This window comes from Apium graveolens, chromosome 9 (assembly GCF_009905375.1).
Source record: "Apium graveolens cultivar Ventura chromosome 9, ASM990537v1, whole genome shotgun sequence".
Lineage (NCBI taxonomy): Eukaryota > Viridiplantae > Streptophyta > Magnoliopsida > Apiales > Apiaceae > Apium > Apium graveolens.
In genome coordinates this window covers 168,386,973-168,413,564 of record NC_133655.1, presented here as the reverse complement: position 1 = coordinate 168,413,564, position 26,592 = coordinate 168,386,973, and positions in this window count along the sequence as shown.

Genomic DNA, 26,592 nt, shown 5'->3' with positions numbered 1-26,592 from the left:
TGAATGGGCTGTTCCACAAAAGGTTGTTCAGTCAGAACAGGTGTTTCCACTCAATCCGTAGTAGTTTGTGCTTCTTGAACTTCATCAAGTTCAATTTTGCTCCCACTGTTTCCTTCAAGGATAAACTCCTTTTCCAAGAAGGTAGCATGTCTGGAGACAAACACCCGATGATCGGAGTAAAAGTAATACCCTAAAGTCTCTTTAGGATATCCCACAAAACCACATTTTACGGATCGATATTACAGCTTATCTGGGTCAACTTTCTTGACATAAGCTGGATATCCCCAAATCTTAACGTGTTTAAGACTCAGTTTCCTTTCTTTCCATATCTCATACGAAGTTTGAGGAACAGATTTTGGAAGGCACCATATTCAGTAAATATGATGAGGTTTCCAATGCATAACCCCATAGGAATACTGGAAGATTTGCATAGCTCATCATGGACCGAACTATGTCTAACAAAGTTCGATTTCTCCTTTCAGATACCAATCTGGAGGAGTCCACTGGGAGACTATACCATTTACTTTGAGATAATCTAGAAACACTCCATTAAAGTATTCACCACCTCGATCTGATCGAAGAGCTATAATACTATGTTTGGTTGTTTCTCCACTTCATACTTATATTCTTTGAACTTTTCAAAGGCCTCAGACTTGTGTTTCATCAAACACATATCCGAATCTAGATCTATAATCTATGAAAGTAATGAAGTATGAAAATCCACCCATAGCTTGCTTAGACATTGGTCCACATACATCTGTGTGTACCATTCCTAGCAAATTTGCAGTCCTCTCTCCATTTCTACTAAATGGAGACTGTAGTGCCACTATAAAGTGAGATTTTCATCATCCCTTTTCTTTTATTAGTTTGTTCAATCTGAAGTAAATTATGTCACATATAAACAGACCATTATTTAAAGTACCAAGTCCATAAAGAATATTATCTCTAAGAATAGAACATTCATTATTCTCAATAATAAATGAAAATTCAGCCAAGTCTAACATGGGAATAATATTCCTCACAATCGAGGGAACAAAATAACAATTAATTCAAACAATAGTCTTGCCCGTAGGCCTATGTAAATGAAATGATTCTACATCTTCAGCAGCAACTCTTGCTCCATTTCCATCAGTAGAATCACCTCATCTTCCTCAAGAGTCCTACTTCTCCTTGGTCCCTGTAACAAATTGCAGATATGAGAACCACAGGCGGTATCTAATACCCAAGTAGAAATTTGATTTAATGACATATTCACTTCTATCATGAACATACCTGAATCAGAAGTGGTAGTCTCACTACCCTTCTTCTTCTTCAATTCTGCAAGGTAAACCTTGCAGTTACTCTTCCAGTGCCCCACCTTGTTACAGTGAAAGCAAACAACTTTGCTCTTGGGGTCTTCAGCTTTTGGTGGAACCGGCTTTTCTTCACCTACTTTCTTCTTCTTGGAAGAGTTCCTCTTCCTTTTCTTAGGATTGGAACCTTCACCAATTAGAAGAACAGAACTCTTCTTAGGGGGAAAATTTGATTCCGCAGTCTTCAACATGTTGTGGAGTTCAGGCAGGCTGACATCCAACTTATTCATGTGAAAGTTCATAACAAACTGCGAGAACGAACTCGGAAGCGATTGCAAGACCAAGTCTTGGCTCAGCTCCCCATCCATGGCAAAACCAAGTTGTCCAAGACGTTCAATCAAATTGATCATCTTAAGTACATGATCATTCACAGATGATCCCTCAGACATCCTACAACCGAACAGCTCCTTCGATATCTCATATCGAGCTGTCCTCCCTGCCACATCATACAACTCTTGTAGATTGTTAGGTCCCAATTTGTTTGTAGAAGGGGGGGTTGAATGCAAACAATACCGTTTAATCGAATAAAATGCGGAATAAAATTGTGAAACAAAATTCAAGTTAAATAAAACTTTTATTAAACTTGAAAGGTGTTACAACTACGGTATCGGTTACAAGGGATTAATCTCAAATCAATTATTACAAATTTAGAATAAATTCGACATGAACTTTTTCTATTTTTGTAATTAAAAGATCAAATGCTAAATGCGATTTGAGATTAAGTTCTAGGGATTTTAATCCGCTAGATTGATACACAAGAACAAGATAAGTATTTCTAGTTGATTGGATTTAACTTTACAATCTAGAAATTGATCTTGAAGTTGCAGATGAGATGTAATATTTTTCTGCTCCTTTTTCTTTTTGTTCTTGAGTATGTATTCTGTTTGATTGCCTACTACTTTTTTATGAACTGGTCTTCTGCTTCTTTTAAACAACACAGCCGAGTAGATTGAATTGGAATGACAATCCTTTAAGCTTGTGAGACTTTCGGTAGGACAATGTTTACAACTAGCAAGACAATTAAAAATGAGCTAGCAAGACTTTCGGTATGACTATAGATTGTCATACCGATTGTCATATTAGTTCAAATAAATTGTCTTGCTGAATTAATAACTGATTTTAATCTAAACAGAAATTCTAATAAGACAATTAAATGTATTGGCATGACTTTCGGTATGACTATCAATTGTCATACCGATTGTCATACTAGTTCAAATGAATTGTCTTGCTGAATTTAAGCAGATTTTAAACCAATTAAAATCTTGTAAATCCTTAATATTAATTCTAAATTAATTAATCAATAAATTAATCTTTGCAGATATAATTTATTTTCTTAATTAAATTATATGACTTAATTAATTAATAGAGAATTAATACTAACCCTAAGCAGCATCCATTCTTCTGACAATCTTCTGAAAGTTACTGAGACTTATGAATCAATTCCGCCACTTCAATGCTGACACTCGATGTACTGTCTGGTTCATGAGTGACTAACTTTCATGACGTTTCTTCATGTCTTGACTTTTATATTCTGATTGAATCCTTGTAATAAATGATACCTTGACGAGATCTCTGTCACTTGATTAAATCCACGATCTTGATTTATATCACTGAGGCATGATCAAATTCTTGAACTTCTTCCAGTGAATCTTCAAGTCTGCAGATGAACAATGTTTCTTTATTCTTTGACAGATGTTACATTGTGAGATCTCTCTGATGATTAATCCACTATTTACTTATTAAATTCTTATTTGAGTTGAGTTAAATACTCGAATAAACGAGTAGGCTATGACATATGCCTTTCAATCTCCCCCTATTTGCTTGTTAGACAATAACAACAAATACCTAGAGGATAACTCAACTAACAAATAAGAAAAAGATATAAACAGTAATGTAAAGTAAATAGCAGAAAAGTTCTGGATTATATTTAACATTTTCCAGATTCCAAATGAAATTTACAAGTGAATACAAGATAGATGTTCCTCTAGCCTGAACATATAACTACATTAGACTATCTTGATTCATAAAGCTCTAATCATATTACATTGAGTTTTGAGCTAATTGACTTCAGTTGTCTTCTCTTCTGACTTCACCTTCTTCTAAATCTTGAAGCAATTCCTTGTCAAAGACACGATCCTTTTCTGAAGTGAAGCTTGCTGGTCTGACTGGTTGAACTCCAACTGACTTCAGCTTATTCTTGAGTTGATTGTACCTTTTAACATTCTTTTCACAATAAGCTTGAATCAAGTCAGCAGCTTGAGTCTTCAACATGGATGAATATCCAGCAGTTCTCAAATGATGTTCCATCCAGACCAGATGCTTAGCTGAGTAGTCTTTAAGAGATTGTACATCTAGCTGACAGATTTGAAGACAATCAGACTTAAAGAATCTCACCTGATGAGGATTGTTGACCACTTGAGGACTAGCCCTGCTGGCAAACTCTTTAAGCCTTTCTCGAAGAACTTCATTCAATTCTGAGCTTCTTTTGACTTTGTTTAAAAGAACCCAAATCTCTGACAAAGAACGATTCTCAAATAGATGAAGTGACACCTTGAATGATCCTTCACTCTGACAATATACAAAAATGCTCATCTCATTTAGGGATCTATCAAAAGCAGCTGTGATCCTTGAGACTTCAGTCTTGATAGCATTCATGTACATGTCATTGTTAGGATTTGAGATTTCCAGCTTGTCAAGAAGATGTAAAAACTGCCTATCATTGTTAGTGCTCAGCTGAGGCATATCAAGTACTCTCCTAGCTTCATCCCATTTTTCACCAATCTTTAGTCTGACATCTCTTCTCCTTTCTTGAGCCTTAATGTCATGAAGACGTTGCTTTTGAAGAGTTTCTGTTCTTTGAATGTCTTTTCTCATGTCAATGATCTGAGAGACCTTCTTGAGTTCAGCTTCTTTTCTTTTCATCTCTGATTGCTCCTTCTGAAATTCTTTCTCAAACATAGGATCCACTGTATCTTCTTCTTCCCAATCTTCAAAATCACTTTCCTCTTCAGCTTCAAATAACCCATCTTTATCTTCCTGAACTGGTTCAGTGGGAATGTCAAAAATATCAAAGTCATCCTGTTCTCCACTGTAGTAGACATCATCAGCCTTTCCTTTGTTTCCAGCAGACGTATCTTTTTCTTTCCCTTTGGCACTACTTCCTTTCTTCTCCCCCTTAGTTGAGGGATCCTCTTCTGATCTTCCTTTGGAACCTCCATCACCTCCAGAGCCTGATCCTCCACCAGACGGTCCTTCAAAATAAGTTCTTTGTTCTTCATTAGGGCAATGAGAATTCTTGATCATGTAATATAGGTGCTTCATCCCTTCATTGAGATGTTCCATGCCCGTCTCTATCTTTAGAAATCTTGAGGAGTCCAGTGAATGATTCATCTCAACGAGGTCTTCAAGAGAAGTCATTCTTGTGTGTAGAGAGCAGAAGTTGGATATGTCATCAGCTGATAAAGTTGGAGTGTCCTGAATAGAATTGAGCTTTGGTATTACAGTAGTCTTTAGATCTGAGATGTCATTCCTTATGATCGCAAGCTGATTGTTGACAGAGGTGGAAGAAGAAGACCGTTCAACCACTTGTGCTTTGAATGCTTGAGCTTCAGCTTGGCTTTTAGCAAGTTCTTCTTTTAGGGCAGCAATCTGAGCTAACAGATTTACAGTATCAGTGTCTGTGTGTGCTCTCACCTGAATTTCACTCGTGTTTGGTTCACTCACCTCACGTGCATGTGTTTCTCTCAATATAATTGCTCGTGAGGAGTCTTCCTGTTGCTGTTCTTCTGTACCTGCATTAAAAATCACCCTAGCCTCTTCAAGAGAGGTCAGTGGTGGTGCAATGGGAATTCGCGAGTCCCAATCCTCAGTCAATACTATCAAATCTTTTGGAATAGATGTCTGAATTGCTTCAGGGATAGATTGACCGAGTTGCCCTCCACTTTCTCCAGATAAATCTGCGAGTGGAGAATCCCATAAGGGAGCCAGAGGTGTTTGATCTGGGAGGGGAGAAAATGACTCTATTAAGGATGGCGGAGAGTCAGATTTTCCCTCTGAAGCATGTAACTGCTCTTCTGCCGTAACTATGGCAGGCACTGTAACCGACTCTACGTGCACTCCTCGCTGTGTGTCCTGAGTATGATCTGGGGAAGTGTATGGTTCCATTGTGAGTAATGGAATTGTGCCTGACTCAGTACAAGATGCCATGGCCCTATGGCGAATTTTAATAGATGCATCCTGTTGAGAGAATGCCTCTAGTAACTGTTCATTGGCCATTTCAAAGTCCATGTCCTGTTGGGAGGACAAGGATGGGCTTTCAGATGCCTCAGAATATGTTCTTCTTTTCTTAGGAGGAGGTAGAGCTGAGGGTTCACTCATATTTAACAATGTACTACTTCCTAGTAATCTTCTGGGTAACATTTTAGACAGTGGGGGAGAGGTTGAGATAGAATGTGACTCTGTGTTTGGCTCTATGACCTGGGATTGAAGCTGTGGTTCTACAACTTCATGGTCAGCCCTATCAACCACTGGGGGTCTTTCAACAGAAGTAGGAAGGGAGTGAGAGTGAGGAATTACTACCTGTAATGGAAGAGCATCTGATGTTGGAGGAGCCTGGGTGGCTTGAACCACTGGAGGTTGATGTTGCTGTTCATGGCCGGGAAGATTGAAAATAGGTAAGGGAATATAATTGGCCATGAAAGCAGATACAAGTACTGGAACTTGCATGAATTTGAAGGTTGTGTCTTGGCGAGTGTAAATCTTTTTGCTAACTGGAGGGGGTTCGGTTACTGCAGAGTTAGCAAAAAGGGCTTTGTGTTCAGGTGTGAGAAGATGATCTGCTATAAGCATGAGAAAACGAGCATAGTAACATGATACCCTACGATTTGTAGAATGATCACGTAAAGCAGAAGTTAGACGTCTCAAGAGAATGGGAAAAAGTAGTTTGCCAAAATTGATCCTTTGATTGAAAACAACCGCAAGACCAATATACTGCAGAGTGGAAGTGATGTTATGAAAATTGGATTTTGTGCAGTTAGCAAACACTTTGGAAAGTGTATCGAAGAAAATATCCCATTCAGACACCAAATTTGATTTAGAAAGTTTGGTTAAATTGATCACCCCCTGATAGTGAATAGCATTGAAAAAATTTGTGATATCATTTTCAGAGGGTAAATTACAGAAATTGTCTAGTGGAAAATTTAACGCAAGATTGACGACTGTTTCATCAACTACATACTGTGTGTTTGCGACGGTGAATGAAAAAGATTTTGAATCATCGGCCACAGTAGAGGTTGTGCAAATCAGTCTAAGTAGATCGACATTTAAAATCACATTTGATTTAATAGCAGAGCTAACAATCGAATGGTCATTTAAAAATCTAATCCATGGCTTAAATTTTTCAACATCACATTTTTCCGGATTAAAATAACCAACCTGATTATGCGCGACAATTTGGAAATTGAGAGCCATTTAAAATAATAATAAGACACACGCTTTCAGAATTTTAAGAATAATATTAAGAAAATTCGAATTAATTAAATTTATTTAATAATTCGAATTAAATTAATTATAATCGAAAAATTTAGACAGAAATGTATCTCGTTAAAATTCCTAACTCACAAACACAGTTTTGAAAGACCAAACGACACAAATCAGAAATTAAAATAAGAAATAAAAATGCTCAAAATCAACAAACACAAATCGAAATAAAATATAGATTTAACAAAAATTCAACAGCACCTTTGTATGTATATACTTGTATGTATATACCACAAAGTGATGAATTAGTAAGCTGAGTAAAAACTCGAGCAAAGGAGAATCAAAACAGATTTGAAGATGTTTCTGATCGAAGAGAGAGAAGAGAGAGAATGAGGAAACTGTTCGAATTTTTGAAAGAAAAGAAAACTGTTGTGATGGTTAAAAAAAACAACAAACGCCTTTATATAACAGCTGGTATGACAATCCTAGATTGTCATACCGATTGTCATACCAGGCAAAAGAAAGAAAATAACCGAAAAGAATAAGAATAAAACAAGTGATAATATATAACTGGTATGACAATCTGATAGTCATACCGATTGTCATACCAGTATAAAATAAAATAAAATATATATATATATAATGTTTATAACTGGCAAGACAATCAATAGTCATACCGATTGTCTTGCCAGTATAAAACTATACTGAAAAACACTGAAATGACAATTATATTCGCAAATGACTTTCAGCAAGACAATTTCAATTGTCTTGCCGATTGTCATTCTGGAAATAAAAGGATTTCACACAGAATTAATATGAAAATAAGTATATATATATATAAGTACTGAAATGATTTTCAGCAAGACAATTTCAATTGTCTTGCCGATTGTCATTTCAGTAGAAAGACACTCAAATATGTACAGAAATTATATAACAAAATAGCAAAACTGAAATACAGACCTATAATATTTACAGAACCAAAGACAATATATCAGAATTTATTATTTTTATTCCAAAAATAGATTTCTGTTGAATTTTAGCAAATAAAATTCATAGAAAAATATTTTTTGAGAGAATAAAATATTCTGAGATATTTTAAATTAACAAGAAGGGAAAATAAAAATAGATAAGATAATATATATTACATAGAAATAAGCAAGAAATATGATAAAATGATAACATAAATTTGCAAATGAATTTTTCATTTATGAAAAATTCATTTGTAAATTCATTCAAGAACAGATCTCAGATATTAACTAAATTAATCACTAAAACTATTCAACATGCCCAATTTACCAACTAATCTGGTAAATGTGGATTCGTCAAGTGGTTTAGTGAAAATATCTGCTATTTGTTCTTCTGTTGGAACAAAAAATAGTTCAACAGTACCATTCATGACGTGCTCTCTAATAAAATGATACCTGATGTCAATGTGCTTTGTCCTCGAGTGCTGCACAGGGTTGTTGGTGATGGCTATTGCACTTGTGTTGTCACATAAAATAGGAATCTTGTTCAATACAGAGCCATAGTCTCGTAGTTGGTTCCTAATCCACAAGATCTGAGCACAGCAGCTTCCAGCAGCAATATATTCAGCCTCGGCCGTTGAGTTGGAAACTGTTTGCTGTTTCTTGCTGTACCAAGAGACTAGCCTGCTTCCTAGGAATTGACAACTTCCTGAGGTGCTTTTCCTATCAACAACACTTCCTGCATAATCTGAATCTGTATATCCGACAAGGTTAAAACCAGATTCTTTAGGGTACCAAATACCTAGATTTGGGGTTCCCTTAAGATATCTTAAGATTCGTTTAACAGCAACGAGATGAATATCTCTAGGATCCGCTTGGAACCTTGCACATAAACATGTAGCATACATAATATCTGGTCTACTTGCAGTAAGATAGAGTAACGAGCCAATCATACCTCTGTAGCTTGTGACATCTACCTTAATGGAGTTTTCACATGGTCCAAGCTTGACAGCTGTAGTTGATGGAGTCCTTGCTGATGCAGAATCCTCTAGATTGTACTTTTTGAGGAGTTCCTTGAGATACTTGGATTGATAAATAAATGTTCTATCTAATCTTTGATTTACTTGTAATCCAAGAAAGAACTTCAGCTCTCCCATCATGCTCATTTCAAACTTGCTGTGCATTAACTTAGCAAATCTCTTACAGAGATTATCATTAGTAGACCCAAATATTATATCATCCACATAGACTTGGACTAATATAGTATCCTTCTTATGTGTTTTAGAAAAGAGAGTTTTGTCTATGACACCTCTAATAAAGCTATTTTCAATAAGAAATTCAGAGAGAGTGTCATACCATTTTCTTGGAGACTGTTTTAGCCCATAGATAGCTGTTAGGTCCCAATGTGTTTGTAGAAGGGGGGTTGAATACAAACGTTACCAAATAATCGAATAAAATGCGGAATAAAAAATGTGAAACAAAATTCAAGTTAAATAAAAATATTATTAAACTTGAAATGTGTTACAACAACTGTATCGATTACAAGGTATTAATCTCAAATCAATTATCACAAATCTAGAATAAATTCGACATGAACTTTTTCTATTTTTGCAATAATTAGAATCAAATGCTAAACGCGATTTGAGATTAAGTTCTAGGGATTTTGATCCGCTAGATTGTTACACAAGAACAAGATAAATAATTCTAGTGATTTGGATTTAACATTAACAAACTAGAAATTGATCTTGAATTTCTGCAGAGAAGAATGTTATATTTCAAAGGCGGCTGCTTTCTTTTGTTCTTGACTTGTGTGTATTTTTAATTGAGTTAAAAATGATATGCTGCTTCTCTGCTTCTATTTAATCAATCAGCTGATTCAATTGAATTGGAATGACAATCCTTTAAGCTTGCAAGACTTTCGGTAGGACAATTGAATGAACTAGCAAGACAATCTGAATGAACTAGCATGACAATCAGAATGAACTAGCAAGACAATCATCCTCCTGATGTAACTTTCGGTGTAACAATTGAATATGGCCTAGCATGACAATCGGTATGACAATCCTGATTGTCATGCTAGTTCATTTTCAATTGTCTTGCTGATTTAATGCTTGAATTTAATCCAATTAAACTTCTGAAAATTCCTAAAATTCCTAGAATTAATTCAGAATTAATTAATCAATTAATTCAATTAATAAATAAATTATTCTTCACAGATATAATTTATTTTCTTAATTAAATTAGATGACTTAATTAATTAATAGAGAATTAATTCTAGTCTTGAGCAGCAACCATTCTTCTGCAAATCTTCTGAAAATCACTGAAAATTATGAATCAATTCCATCACTTCAACGTTGACACTTGATGTACTGTCTGGTTCATGAGTGACTAACTTCCGTGACGTTTCTTCATGTCTTGACTTTGACGCTTTGATTTTCTTCAGATTAAATCCTTGTAATTTATTGATACCCTGACGAGATCTCTGTCACTTGATTAAATCCACGATCTTGATTTATATCACTGAGGCATGATCAACTTCTTGAACTTCTTCCAGTGAATTAACTCCTCAAGTCTGTAGATGAACATTGTCTCTGAATCCTTTGACAGATATTACTTTGCGAGATCTCTCTGACGGTCGATCCACTATTTACTTATTATATTCTTATTTGAGTTGAGTTGAATCCTCGAATATACAAATAGGCTATGACATATGACTTACAATCTCCCCCTATTTGTTTGTTAGACAATAACACACAAATACCTAGAGGATAACTCAACTAACAAATAAGAAAAAGATATAAACATACATGCAAAGTAAATAGCAGAAAAGTTCTGGACGAGATTTAACATTTTCCAGATTCCAAGTAGATGTTCCTCTAGACTGAACATATCTTCAAGTAGTTTCATCTTCATTTGTACAACCACATTTCCTGTTGAGAAGCACATATCTCTCTTGCTTCTCCCCCTATGAGAATCAACTGATTAAAGAAGATCACCTTCGTTTTACCACCTCTCCCGTACAATAGGATCCGCAGATAAAAACCAATGGTACTCCCCTAACAGCTTCTTCCCTTACTAGGAAATCACCTTGTGTTTACCACCTCTCCCGTACAATAGGATCCGTAGTTACAAACAACAATGGTGTGGTGTAGTGTACATGTAGGATCTTTTTCTTCCTCCCTGCTATTTCTCCCCCTTAGTTGAGGAATCCTCCAAACTATTACTTAAGCTTTTATCTCCCCCTTAAAGAAGGAATGTATGCCGTCGTCTGAAGGAGTTCTCATATTTCACTTGGTTGGAAAAGAAATAACAAGTAGTTTCTCTTTCTTCCTCACTGTGAGTGTGTGATCCTGTTTTAGTGTACCTCACATGTGTTTCACTCTTCTCTCCACTCGTGTTTACACTCATTCTCACAAGTGTATCACTCCTCTCATAGCTCCAAAAATCAGCTGTACCTGCAAGGAAAATCACCTTAGCCATCCTTAAGGGAGGTCACAGGTGGTGCAATGGGAGTTCACAAATCCCCATCCCTGTTAAACTCGTCAGATGAATCTGAGTCATAATTTACAAGTTGCTAGTTTCCCTTTTAGGGTTCCAGATTTGAATTCTGGGAAGGTAAACAATGATCCAAAGAATTTAGCATAAAGATCACAGTTCCCTTCTAATGCCTGTGAAGACATTTCCTTGTGACTCATCAGGTAATATCTGAATCATTGTCAACAAGTTGCCGATCTGCGCCTATGTCAGATCCACTATCCGCAGATGCATCCAGGGGATTTAAGCCTGGGGAGGTAGACACTGACCACTGACATATGGCTTTTGGATCAGTATCCTCTCCTAACACCTGTAAAGGCAATTGGTCCACTAACGAACCTTGAACAATCGAATCTGACCTTAAAATGGTCGAAACTCTTGTTTCCGTCAACTCATCCTTTGTGTGTGTAACCTCTCCTTGTGCATCAAGAATTGATCACGTTGAAGTGGTGACACTACATCGGATACCTTGGCCGACAGGCAAAATTCAATAGACTCACCCTGTTGAGAGAATGAATCTAGTAACTGTTTTTATGCCTTTTCAGCCATTACATCTTTTTGAGAAGATGTATGGGGGCTAGCAGTTGTCTCGGTTTAAATACTACTCATCTATGTATGAGACAGAGCCACTGGGTTGACTACAGAACCTTCCTTATGTGGTGCACTAAGGCACTATCTCCCTCACGCTCATTCATACTACTTTTAGTGGTAAAAGAGTGTTGGTTGGTTCTGTTTTTGTGTTTGTCTTTACAGTCTGGGATAGACGTTGTGGGTTTTCAACCTCATGACTGTCAATGAAAGAAAGTCATTGGAGACTGAACCTGTATCATAGAACATATGGTAATAGAGAGAAAATGATTTACAATAGTGATTTCAAAAGATTTTACATGAAATAAGAAATCACTAATGTAGAAAGAAGTTTGATTTTGTTTTTCAATATGAATGAGTTTTTTTTTGATAAAACATTGATCACTTAGGGTAAAGTCTAAGTAATTCTCATTCATGTCAAAAGCTTACAAATATCTGCAACATAATGTTAACAACATATCATTGACCGATACTTGTCAAGTACTTTAGATACTAATTGTTATGTTGCATAATCAATATACCACTGCACATATAAAACAATATGATTGTGCTTAGTGATAAGAGAGTTATAAATATGACGACTCTACTTATTCATATAAAATTGTAACTGCAGTTAGAGTGCCATACCATGTCCTTGACGATTGCTTGAGCAGTATACTAGTTCATACCAACCTGAAGTGAGATTGTGAAGAAGAGATTGCATAGTCCAATAGATCTGCAGCTGCAAAGTCCATGAACTGTGGTGCACTGACTTCCTCTTTTAACTCACCAACCAGGAGTACACTTGTACACATCTTACTAGAGTACAATTCCAAGTGTAATGTGCAGCAAGTGCCTGATATGTCGTAATATTCTCAAGTCTCGTCACTGGTGCTATTTGTTAGATACTGCTTCCTGATAATAACCTAGCACAATATACAAAATTACAATGATAACATTCCCAGCTTGCAAACAGCCATATCCCTCAGATAAACCTTTGCTGTTATCTCCAAAGGTAACCATGGGGCCAGCTTTCTCAATCCACATTTGATAGCAGGGCTCTATCTCCGGTCATATGTCTTGATGATCCACTGTCAAGAATCCACACTACCGGTTACACCTGTTTAATGCCCTGCACTACAAATGGATTAGACCTTCTTCGGAACCCAAACTTGGTTGGGCCCGGCATACTTGTAGAACTGTCCTTTGTCAGGCAAAACAACATTTTTAATTTTAATTGCCTCAACTTTCTCAATGACTGAACATTTGACCTTGTAAACAGCGTTAACAAATTTCTGTTTAAGCTTAGGCACAAATGTCTCCTTTCTAGCCTTAGAAGGACTAGCAGTCTTAGACCTATCATGCTTCTTGTTATTCACATGCTGACGAGGAGTAGTCTTATCATTAGACACATGCTTACCATTAAAATAAGCATACATCATATTAAAAGCACAAGACATACAATTAGCAACACCACATGCTTTATGAGAGTGATTAATAGCAGGCAATTTATGCAAGGTAGACATGGCATTATTGTTATCCAACTCATGTGTGTCTGAGTTAGTCTCAGTTGCTTTCACAACTTTGACTGGAACTTTCGACTCACTTGACTTGGAAACAATCTTCTCATTAGCATGATCCTCAGCACGTATTTCTTCTTGAATAACAGAAGAGGTCGCATCAAATGGTTCAGTAATTGATGCTTTATAGAGGGGTTCATCAACACCCTTAAGCACATGTGGTACTTCCCTCCCTTTAGCACAGACATGAGGAGGGGAGTTTATGCCTAATTCTCCAATAGCAGCATTGTAATCATAACCTATTCCAGATGTTTGATTAACAGCTTGCTTACTGTAGAACTCTTTAGCCTTCGAACAAGAATTGAAGTAGGCTCTAACCTTAGTCTCAAGACCGGTGATCTTGTCTTTGAGAATAATTTCGAGTTTTCTATAACAGTCAACTCTATTCTCTAGAAAAGATACCTGTTCTTTTAATTTGTCTTGATTAATGTGCACAAGTCTTAATTCATTGACCTCTTTCTCAAGGTCTGTGATCTGTAAACTTAACAGTTCATTATCACGACGTGCACAATCTAAGTTACCTCTTAGATGATAAACCATTTCAGCATCAGAAAGTTTTACCTCTATTCTTGACGATGAAGCTTTTCCATCAATAGCCATAAGAGCAAGATTTCCTTCATCTTCATCTTCACTGTCAGTATCATCCCAGCTTCTTCCCTTTGCCAGATAAGCCCTTTCAGAGTTCTTTCTTACTTGCTTTGGCTTCCTACATTCTGTGGCAAAGTGTCCCAACTCATTGCAGTTATAGCATCTAATGGTGCTTCGATCAACCATCCCTGTTTTGTACCCACCACTGCTGGTGTTAGAGGATGAAGATCCACCTTTCTGGAATTTGTTGTAGTTGGACTTGTACTTAAGCTTGGGATTCCTCCTGAATCTGACATGGGAGAATCTCTTGACAATTTGGGCCATTGATTCATCTTCCAATTGCTCCAGCTCTTCCAAGGAATAAAAATCATCACTTGATTGATTTGTAGTAGGAGGATCATATTCTGCTACTAACTCATTTTCCTCACCCTTGGAAAACTGTACCATTCTTTCTAACTGTTGAGATTGTTGTTGTTGTTGACCTTCAGCTACAAGTGCAGTAGATGTGCTGACCATTCTATCCTTCCCGTAGACTTCCTTCTGTTGAATCTGCTCCAACTCATAGGTTTTTAACACTCCATAGAGCCTGTCCAAAGAAATCTCACTCAGATCTCTAGCTTGTCTAATGGCAGTGATTCTATGTTCAAGATGAGCTGGCAGTGTTAAAAGGAACTTTTTGTTGACCTCCCTGATTGAATAATACTTTCCATTGATGTTCAGGTTGTTGATCAACGCATTGTACCTCTCAAACACTTCAGTAATTCCTTCTCCTGGATTTGATTTGAAATGTTCATATTCAGAGGTTAGGATTTCCAACTTGTTCTCCCTAACTTCCTCTGTGCCTTCATTAATCACCTCAATAGTTTCCCACATGTGTTTGGAATTTTTACAGTTCATCACATGTTTGTTCATCAAGGGATCAAGGGAATCAATTAATATTAATTGAAGGCTGGCATCCAAGGAGGCTTCTTCCTTCTCAGCAGGAGTAAAATCTTCAGGCTCTTTTGGATAGGTTCTAGCTTCAGTAGTCACCACACCATCTATTATTACCTCCGGTTCAATAACCATCGGAGTTTTTATACCCTTCTTTAACAAGTTTGAATATTTGGGATTTGCAACTTGTAAAAATAATAGCATCTTCTTCTTCCACATGATATAATTCTCTTTATCAAATTGTGGAATTTTAACGGTTCCAACTTTATGTGAAGTCATTATGAATTTTTGAATAAATAAAAATTCAAGGAGTTGAAAAATCACAAAAGTCTAGGATCTTGATTTGTTCGTTAATCAGAAGGCTCTGATACCAATTGTTAGGTCCCAATGTGTTTGTAGAAGGGGGGTTGAATACAAACGTTACCAAATAATCGAATAAAATGCGGAATAAAAAATGTGAAACAAAATTCAAGTTAAATAAAAATATTATTAAACTTGAAATGTGTTACAACAACTGTATCGATTACAAGGTATTAATCTCAAATCAATTATCACAAATCTAGAATAAATTCGACATGAACTTTTTCTATTTTTGCAATAATTAGAATCAAATGCTAAACGCGATTTGAGATTAAGTTCTAGGGATTTTGATCCGCTAGATTGTTACACAAGAACAAGATAAATAATTCTAGTGGTTTGGATTTAACATTAACAAACTAGAAATTGATCTTGAATTTCTGCAGAGAAGAATGTTATATTTCAAAGGCGGCTGCTTTCTTTTGTTCTTGACTTGTGTGTATTTTTAATTGAGTTAAAAATGATATGCTGCTTCTCTGCTTCTATTTAATCAATCAGCTGATTCAATTGAATTGGAATGACAATCCTTTAAGCTTGCAAGACTTTCGGTAGGACAATTGAATGAACTAGCAAGACAATCTGAATGAACTAGCATGACAATCAGAATGAACTAGCAAGACAATCATCCTCCTGATGTAACTTTCGGTGTAACAATTGAATATGGCCTAGCATGACAATCGGTATGACAATCCTGATTGTCATGCTAGTTCATTTTCAATTGTCTTGCTGATTTAATGCTTGAATTTAATCCAATTAAACTTCTGAAAATTCCTAAAATTCCTAGAATTAATTCAGAATTAATTAATCAATTAATTCAATTAATAAATAAATTATTCTTCACAGATATAATTTATTTTCTTAATTAAATTAGATGACTTAATTAATTAATAGAGAATTAATTCTAGTCTTGAGCAGCAACCATTCTTCTGCAAATCTTCTGAAAATCACTGAAAATTATGAATCAATTCCATCACTTCAACGTTGACACTCGATGTACTGTCTGGTTCATGAGTGACTAACTTCCGTGACGTTTCTTCATGTCTTGACTTTGACGCTTTGATTTTCTTCAGATTAAATCCTTGTAATTTATTGATACCCTGACGAGATCTCTGTCACTTGATTAAATCCACGATCTTGATTTATATCACTGAGGCATGATCAACTTCTTGAACTTCTTCCAGTGAATTAACTCCTCAAGTCTGTAGATGAACATTGTCTCTGAATCCTTTGACAGATATTACTTTGCGAGATCTCTCTAACGGTCGATCCACTATTTACTTATTATATTCTTATTTGAGTTGAGTTGAATCCTCGAATATACAAATAGGCTATGACATATGACTTACAATAGCCTTGAAAAGAAAGAAGACAAAATCCAAATGATCTGGATCTTCAAAACCAGGAGGTTGCTCTACATATACCTCTTCATCCAGCTTTCCATTCAGAAAGGCGCTCTTGACATCCATTTGATAAACTTTAAAGTTTGAAAATGCTGCGAATGCTAGAAATATCCTGATGGCCTCAAGTCTAGCCACTGGAGCATAGGTTTCATCATAATCAATGCCTTCAGCTTGAGAATACCCTTTAGCTACCAGTCTTGCCTTGTTTCTTGTAACCACACCATCTTTATCTAGTTTATTCCTGAATACCCACCTAGTACCAACAGCTTTCTTGTGTACAGGCCTAGGTACCAGTTTCCAGACTTGTTGACTTTCAAACTGATTGAGTTCATCTTGCATAGCAATCACCCAATCTGGATCAGTCAGTGCTTCTTCAATTTTCTTAGGTTCCATTTCAGAAAGAAATCCTGAGAACAGACACTCATTTTGAGTAGCACGTCTAGTTCTGACTCCAACATCTGGATCACCAATAATCAACTCAAAAAGGTGAGCTTTATTCCATACAGTCTGTCTTGGAAGATTTGATCTTGATGATTCGCCTTGAAATTCATTGTGATGTTGTGTCCTACTAGATGATCCTTCAGCATCTCCCCCTGAGTTGTTGCCATGTTGACTTGAAGATTCTCCGTCAGTAGCAGTGGTATCTCCATTGTTGCCAAAGTTTCCATCACTATTACCTTGAGTATCATCAGGATTAACAGGTTCTTCACCAGCAACAACCTCAGGTTCTTGACCATGTTCTGATTCTGAATCTGACGTATCATCAAACTTCAGTTTCTCAGAAGGATCTTCAGTTTGGATACTAGGGAGTTTAGTGTCATCAAATGTAACATTGACACTTTCAGTTACTTTGTGTTGATCAATGATATACACTCTATATGATCTTCTTCCATATCCAACAAAAATACCCTCATATGCCTTTGCCTCGAACTTACCACGACGATCATCTCCATCCTTGAGCACGAAGCATCTGGCCCCAAATACATGAAAGTATTTGATAGAAGGTTTCTGTTCATTCAAAATCTCATACGGAGTTTTCATGAAGTCTTTATTGATTAGAGTTCGATTCTGAGTATAACATGCAGTATTGACAGCTTCAGCCCAAAAGTACATTGGAAGACCTGATTCACTTAACATCGTTCTTGCAGCTTCAATCAATGTATGATTCTTCCTTTCTACCACTCCATTTTGGTGAGGGGTTCTAGGAGCTGAAAATTGTCTGGTAATCCCTTTGTCTGTACAGAATCCATTGAGAAGTGCATTCTTGAATTCTGTCCCATTATCTGACCTTATTGCTCTAACAGGGACGTTAGAATCTAACTCAATCATCTTGATATGATCAATCACAACTTGTGGTGTTTCATCCTTAGAGTGAAGAAATAAAACCCACGTATACTTGGAATAGTCATCAACTATCACAAGACAGTAACACTTCTTTGACATAGAAAGGATATTAACTGGACCAAATAAATCCATGTGCAATAATTGCAGAACACCAGCTATGGAAGATGTGTCAGTGCCTTTGTGACTTGCTTTCTTTGACTTTCCTTTCTGGCAAGCCTTACATAGTCCTTCTGGAGAGAATTCCAGCTGAAGCAGACCTCTTACCAATTCTCTTTTGACAAGAGAATTCATTGTTTTGAAATTGAGATGGGAAAGTCTCTTGTGCCATAGCCAACTCTCATCTGACGATGCCTTTGCATAGAAACAATTGACTTCAAGATTGCTTCCAGAGTTCATGTCAGCTACGAACAGATTTCCTTTCCGGATTCCCATTAAGGAGGGTTTTTCACTTTTCTTGTGCAGAATCTGACACTTCAGCTTGTCGAATAAAACATTGTAGCCGTTGTCACAGAACTGACTAATGCTAAGCAGATTGTGTTCAAGTCCTTGCACAACATATACATTTTCAATGATAACATTTCCAGCTAGCAAACAGCCATATCCCTCCGTTAAACCTTTGCTGTTATCTCCAAAGGTAACCACTGGGCCAGCTTTCTCAACCACATTTGATAGCAGGGCTCTATCTCTGGTCATATGTCTTGACGATCCGCTGTCAAGAATCCACACTACCGGTTGTACCTGTTTAATGCCCTGCAATACAAATGGATTAGAACTTCTTCGGAACCCATGCTTGGCTGGGTCCGGCATACTTGTAAAATTGGCCTTTATCAGGCAAAACAATATTCTTAATTTCACTATTCTCAACGTTCTCAATGACTGAACATTTGACCTTTAAAACAGCCTTATCAAATTTCTGTTTAGGCTTAGGCACAAATATCTCCTTTCTAGCTTTAGGAGGACTAGCAGTCTTAGACCTATCATGCTTTCTATTATTCACATGCTGACGAGGAGTAGTCTTATCATTAGAAACATGCTTACCATTAAAATAAGCAAACAACAGATTAAAAGCACAAGACATACAATCAGGAACACCACATGCTTTATGAGAAGGATTAACAATAGGCAACTTATGCATGGTAGACATGGCATTTGTGTTATCCAACTCATGTGTGTCTGAGTTAGTCTCAGTTGCTTTCACAACCTTGACTAGAACTTTTGACACACTTGACTTGGAGACAGCTTTCCCATTAGCATTATCTTCAGCACGGATTTCTTCTTGAATAATAAAAGAGGTCTCATCAAATGGTTCAGCAATTGATTCTTTATAGAGGGGTTCATCAACACCCTTAAGCACATGTGGTACTTCCCTGCCTTTAGCACATACATGAGGAGGGGAGTTTATGCCTAATTTTCCAATAGCAGCATTGTAATCATAACCTATTCCATGTGTTTGATTAACAGCCTGCTTATTGTAAAACTCTTTGGACTTCGAACAAGAATTAAAGTAAGCTTTAACCTTAGCCTCAAGACCGGTGATCTTGTCTTTGAGAATAGTTTCGAGTTGTCTATAACAGTCAACTCTATTCTCTAGAAAAGATACTTGTTCTTTTAGTTTATCTTGATTAATGTGCACAAGTCTTAATTCATTGACCTCTTTCTCAAGGTCTTTGATTTGTTGATTTAACAATTCATTATCACGACGAGCACAATCTAAGGAACCTCCTAGATGATAAACTAATTCAGCATCAGTAAATTTTACCTCTTTTCTTGACGATGAGGTGCTTGCATTACTAGCCATGAGAGCCAGATTCCCAACTTCTTCATCTTCACTGTCAGTATCATCCCAGCTTCTTCCCTTTGCCAGGTACGCCCTTTCAGATTTACTCTTTTGATTAGAATCGTAAGAGTTCTTCCTAGCTTGTTTTGGCTTCCTGCATTCTGTGGCAAAGTGTCCCAACTCATTACAGTTGAAGCATCGAATGGTGCTTCGATCAACCATCCCTGTTTTATACCCACCACTGCTGGTGTTAGAGGATGAAGATCCACCTTTCTGGAATCTGTTGTAGTTGGACTTGTACTTGAACTTGGGATTCCTTTTGAATCTGACATTTGAGAATCTCTTGACAATCAGGGCCATTGACTCATCCTCCAATTGCTCCAGTTCTTCCAAGGAATAATAATCATCTCCTGATTGATTTGTAGTAGGAGAATCAAATTCTGCTACTATCACATTATCTTCAACCTTGGAAGACTGTACCATTCTTTCTGACTGTTGAGATTGATGTTGATATTGTGGTTGTTGTTGTTGTTCATCAGCTACTAGAGCAGTAGACGTGCTGACCACTCTTCCTTTCCCGTAAACTTCCTTCTGCTGAATCTGCTCCAACTCATAAGTCTTTAACACACCATAGAGCCTTTCCAAAGAAATCTCACTCAGATCTCTTGCTTCTCTTATGGCAGTGATTCTATGTTCGAGATGAGTTGGCAGTGTTAAAAGGAACTTTTTGTTGACCTCCCTGATGGAATAGTATTTACCATTAATGTTCAGGTTGTTGATCAATGCATTGTACCTCTCAAACACTTCAGTGATTCCTTCTCCTGGATTAGATTTAAAGTATTCATACTCAGAGGTTAGGATTTCTAGTTTGTTCTCCCTAACTTCCTCTGTGCCTTCATTAATAATCTCAATAGTTTCCCAGATATGTTTGGAATCTTTACAATTCATCACATGTCTATTCATCAGGGGATTAAGGGAATCTACTAAGATTAATTGAAGGCTAGCATCCAGGGAAGCTTTTTCTATTTCAGCAGGAGAGAAGTCCTCAGGATCCTTCACATAAGTTCTCGCTTTGGTGATCACCACATCATTTTCTATTACCTCTGGTTCCATAACCATAGGAATTTTTGGACCCTTCTTCAACACTTGCAAATATTTGGGATTAGCGACCTGTAAAAACAGTATCATCTTCTTCTTCCACATAACATAATTTTCTTTATCAAAAAGTGGAATTTTAACGGTTCCAACTTTTTGTGTAGTCATTATGAATTTTTTGAGTGAATAAAAAATTCAAGAAGTGAAAGAAACACAAAAGTCTAGGATCTAGATTTGTACGTTAATCAGAAGGCTCTGATACCAATTGTTAGGTCCCAATTTGTTTGTAGAAGGGGGGGTTGAATGCAAACAATACCGTTTAATCGAATAAAATACGGAATAAAATTGTGAAACAAAATTCAAGTTAAATAAAACTTTTATTAAACTTGAAAGGTGTTACAACTACGGTATCGGTTACAAGGGATTAATCTCAAATCAATTATTACAAATTTAGAATAAATTCGACATGAACTTTTTCTATTTTTGTAATTAAAAGATCAAATGCTAAATGCGATTTGAGATTAAGTTCTAGGGATTTTAATCCGCTAGATTGATACACAAGAACAAGATAAGTATTTCTAGTTGATTGGATTTAACTTTACAATCTAGAAATTGATCTTGAAGTTGCAGATAAGATGTAATATTTTTCTGCTCCTTTTTCTTTTTGTTCTTGAGTATGTATTATGTTTGATTGCCTACTACTTTTTTATGAACTGGTCTTCTGCTTCTTTTAAACAACACAGCCGAGTAGATTGAATTGGAATGACAATCCTTTAAGCTTGTGAGACTTTCGGTAGGACAATGTTTACAACTAGCAAGACAATTAAAAATGAGCTAGCAAGACTTTCGGTATGACTATAGATTGTCATACCGATTGTCATATTAGTTCAAATAAATTGTCTTGCTGAATTAATAACTGATTTTAATCTAAACAGAAATTCTAATAAGACAATTAAATGTATTGGCATGACTTTCGGTATGACTATCAATTGTCATACCGATTGTCATACTAGTTCAAATGAATTGTCTTGCTGAATTTAAGCAGATTTTAAACCAATTAAAATCTTGTAAATCCTTAATATTAATTCTAAATTAATTAATCAATTTAATTCAATTAATCAATAAATTAATCTTTGCAGATATAATTTATTTTCTTAATTAAATTATATGACTTAATTAATTAATAGAGAATTAATACTAACCCTAAGCAGCATCCATTCTTCTGACAATCTTCTGAAAGTCACTGAGACTTATGAATCAATTCCGCCACTTCAATGCTGACACTCGATGTACTGTCTGGTTCATGAGTGACTAACTTTCGTGACGTTTCTTCATGTCTTGACTTTTATATTCTGATTGAATCCTTGTAATAAATGATACCTTGACGAGATCTCTGTCACTTGATTAAATCCACGATCTTGATTTATATCAATGAGGCATGATCAAATTCTTGAACTTCTTCCAGTGAATCTTCAAGTCTGCAGATGAACAATGTTTCTTTATTCTTTGACAGATGTTACATTGTGAGATCTCTCTGATGATTAATCCACTATTTACTTATTAAATTCTTATTTGAGTTGAGTTAAATACTCGAATAAACGAGTAGGCTATGACATATGCCTTTCATAGATGCATGAGGATAGTGTGAGCATCCATATGCTCATGTTGCTTCTGTAGCTCAATATTCATGGAAGCTAGCATGATGCATTGAGCAACATTTGCATCATCTATCCACTTATGATACACAACATGTTCATCATTATGTGCATCACTAGTAGGTTCAGTAGGCTTAGGTGAGTCAATCACGTATTCCAGCTTCTCAATCCTGAGAACAATTCTCAAGTTTCGAAGCCAGTCAGCATTATTAGGACCAGTCAATTTGTGAGCATCTAGTATGCTCCTGAGTGATAGTGCAGAAGACATAACGTACAAAGTAAATCTGTAAATGATAAACACATAACAACACTTAGCAAATATTCGATTTCATTTCAAAACACTATATGAATCGGGTCTTTATTCATAAGTGGCTCCCACTAGTTTTCCTAATTTATTCAACCCCCTACGTGAAAAATTAAGCATTCATAATGCTAGTGGGAATAGGGATCCTACATTCCATTACACAACCCCGGCTATAGCACGAACCGCCATGCAATGTTCAATAGGCAGACAACTCTTATCAATTACATCTCATGTTATTCCCTAATCAAACTTTAGCCTCTTGAATAATTGAGTCTCGGCTGTAGCACGACAAACTCAATATTCTAAGTCAAGTCTAACCCAACATTCCGTACAGTTGAATCAGTCCCCAAAGGCCCACGGCTGTAGCACGTACCGACCTTTAGATTCTTATTCAATGTACACATCTCTATGTAATAGACAAGTATTTCTTATTTTGAAATCAAAGCCCTCGGCTGTAGCACGAACCGACAATGATTCAAAAATAAGAACTACTTTTCTATCATGTTGGAAGGCTATGACCGACACAAGCCCGTTGTATCATTGGCCAATTACTACTTGATATTATTTAATTTTAGAGGGATTGTATTACGTTACAATCATAATCATATTATAAAGAGATTCTTCCTTTTAAATTAAATATTTCAAATCAATAATCAATAATCAGATGATTCCCAGATCGGGTGGAGCATTGTCAAGAGGCGTCACTTAATAACCCTTTCTTACAGATAGAAATCTGTTGTTGACAGAATCATCCTTTCTCTCATATCGAAAATTCATATTCAATTACATGTTTCACAAACACAAGAATCTCATGATTGTATTCATAATATTGTTATTAAGGTTATGAAACAATTTCACTATACTAGGTTATCTAACAAACGCCTTATGTTCATTTAAGTTCACCTAAATCTATCATCGCATGATAAACTAAGCATATATCACATATATAAACATGAATAAACATCAAGGTAGGCATGTTACACCATCTAGCACATTAGTCTAAGCATTATACATCTTTATGTATCACATGAAGCAATTAAAAGCAATTAAAACAGTCAAAAACATCTTTAAAACACTTCATGGAAATATAAACAGTTCAAAACTTTTATATAAACTAAAACTGATCACTCCATTAGATCCGTCTCGGAAAAACGAATCCAACGGTATATTGCACGCCCAAAACGGAGTTACGAAACTCCCGGAAAATCAATTTTAAAATCAACAGACGGGCTGTAACGCATTACAGGAACGCGTTACAAGCCCTGTAACGCATTCCGGTGATGCGTTACACCCCTTTTAAGCCATTAAAGGGTGTAACGCATTCCGTGAATGCGCCACAGGTGTGTAACGCATTCCCGGAATGCGTTACACCCCTATTTTTTTTTTTCAGCAGCCGCCGCCTTTTCTCGGTTGTTGTGCCTGTCAGTCTCTGTACCTTTTTCCGTGCATCACAGTTTCAACAGCAGACAAACACACAGATGTAGTACAGCAGCAGAAGTATAATATATACAATTCATATATATATATATAAGATTTATTTAATTACGAATTTTAATTGCAACAACTTCAAAAATTCATAATAAAAAATCTATACATCCTAAAATTATGAAAAAAATACCCAGACGATCTACAACACTTGTAGAACCCAGATCAATATTCAAAATTATTATGAGAAATGATTTCTCATCAGACAAAATTAATCCATGATATAACTTGTAAAATTCATAATTAATTCATACAAGCACATAAAAATCTGAAATTTTTATCACAGATCTATATGCATACAACCTATGCTCTAATACCATTGTTGGATTTTAAACACAGCGGGAGCTTGACAAAACACTTTTACACATACAAAATCCAAATAAAAGCATACAGATCATGAATAAAAATTTCGAGGGATCGAATCTAACCTTTAAAATTAATTCGGAGACAACGATCAGAGATCCTTAGCAGTTGCTCCTCAAGTGTGAAGTACTCCACCGGTATCCACCAAGAAAACGATGTTAAGGAGGAGGAAGGAGGTGGAGAGAATTGGATTTTCCAAACTTTTTGGGTTTTGGGGTTCGATGTTGGTTGGAATAAAATAGGGTCTATAATAGTGTATTTATAGGCAAAATTTTCAGCTGAAATTTTCCCATAAATAATATTATTATTATCCCATTTATTATTCTCATTAATAATTAAAACACCTTTTAATTATTAATCCTTTTTCTAAACACTTTGGAAATAATTCTCTCTCTTGATTTAATTTCCAAAAATTAAATCCTTAATTAATAATATTAAGAACTTTTCTTAATTAATTTATAATCAATTAAATCTCATTTAATCAATTATTAAATTTGCCAATTAATTATTTATTTCACAAATAAATAATTATTTAGCCATTATTAATTAATTCCTCCACCATTAAATCATTCTCTTTTTATGGTGTGACCCTGTAGATTCAATATTAAGTCGGTAGTAGAAATAAATAATAATAAAACTATTTTATCATTATTTATATAAATTCTCTAATTTATTAAATATGATTAATTAATTAATCACATTTATTCTACATCGTGAGGGATACTTCTCAGCATATCGCGACTATCCGGATAATATGAATTCACTGCTTAGAATACCAAGAACCTATTCAGTGAATAGTTACCGTATAATAAACTCCTTCTACCCTACAATGTCTCGATTAAATACAAGGCATGGATCTCGTGTCAAGCCTATCTAATTCAATCACTTGCTTACCATTTACTATGCGTAGTTCTATACAAATTAGAAACTCCTTTCTAATTTTATTCACTCTGGCCAGAGATTCCTGAACTAGCATAAATGGATCAGCCTTGAACATTCGCTTTCTTCACTGGAAGGGGTAGATCCTTTATTGATCATACACTATCTTCGTGTACAAATTCCTATACCCAGAAGAGCCCTAATAATTGTCCCTAGAGACTAAGAACTAAACCAAAGCATAGTTCAGTGTACATAAGATGACTATGATGACCTCAAGTCTAAGGATACTTGTACAACTATCACTATATGAACAACTGCTGACATGTGAGTGAACTCCATCAGTTGTTCAGCTGTGCGAGTCATGTTCAGTGAACTTATTCTATAATAAGCACCTACATACTAACTATAGTGTCACCACACAAATGTCTATGAGAACAGACATCCTTCATAATGAAGCAAGCATAGTATGTACCGATCTTTGCAGATTATTAATTACCAGTAAGTAATCCTATGACCAGGAACTATTTAAGTTTAGAGTTATCATCTTTTTAGGTCTCACTATTATGATCTCATCATAATCCATAAAAAGCTTTACTCTAAACTATGGTATATCTTATTTAAACACTTAAATAGATAGAGCCCGTAATAAAAACAAAACAAGTCTTTTATTAATATCAATGAAATCAAAACAGATTACATAAAAGTTATTCCTAAATCCTCATACATGATTGGACTTAGGACATATTCCTTTCAACAACAGTTCATGGTATAACAAGTGATAAGAATAAGAAAAGTTTACAAAAGGGCTGGATCAATAAACTATCAATGACAAGTTCACAAGATCAATGACAAGGTATCTCAAGAATCAATAATAGGGGTACTTTACTATAAAAGTTCAATACTCTACATGGCATGAACAATATCCTCTTTATAACC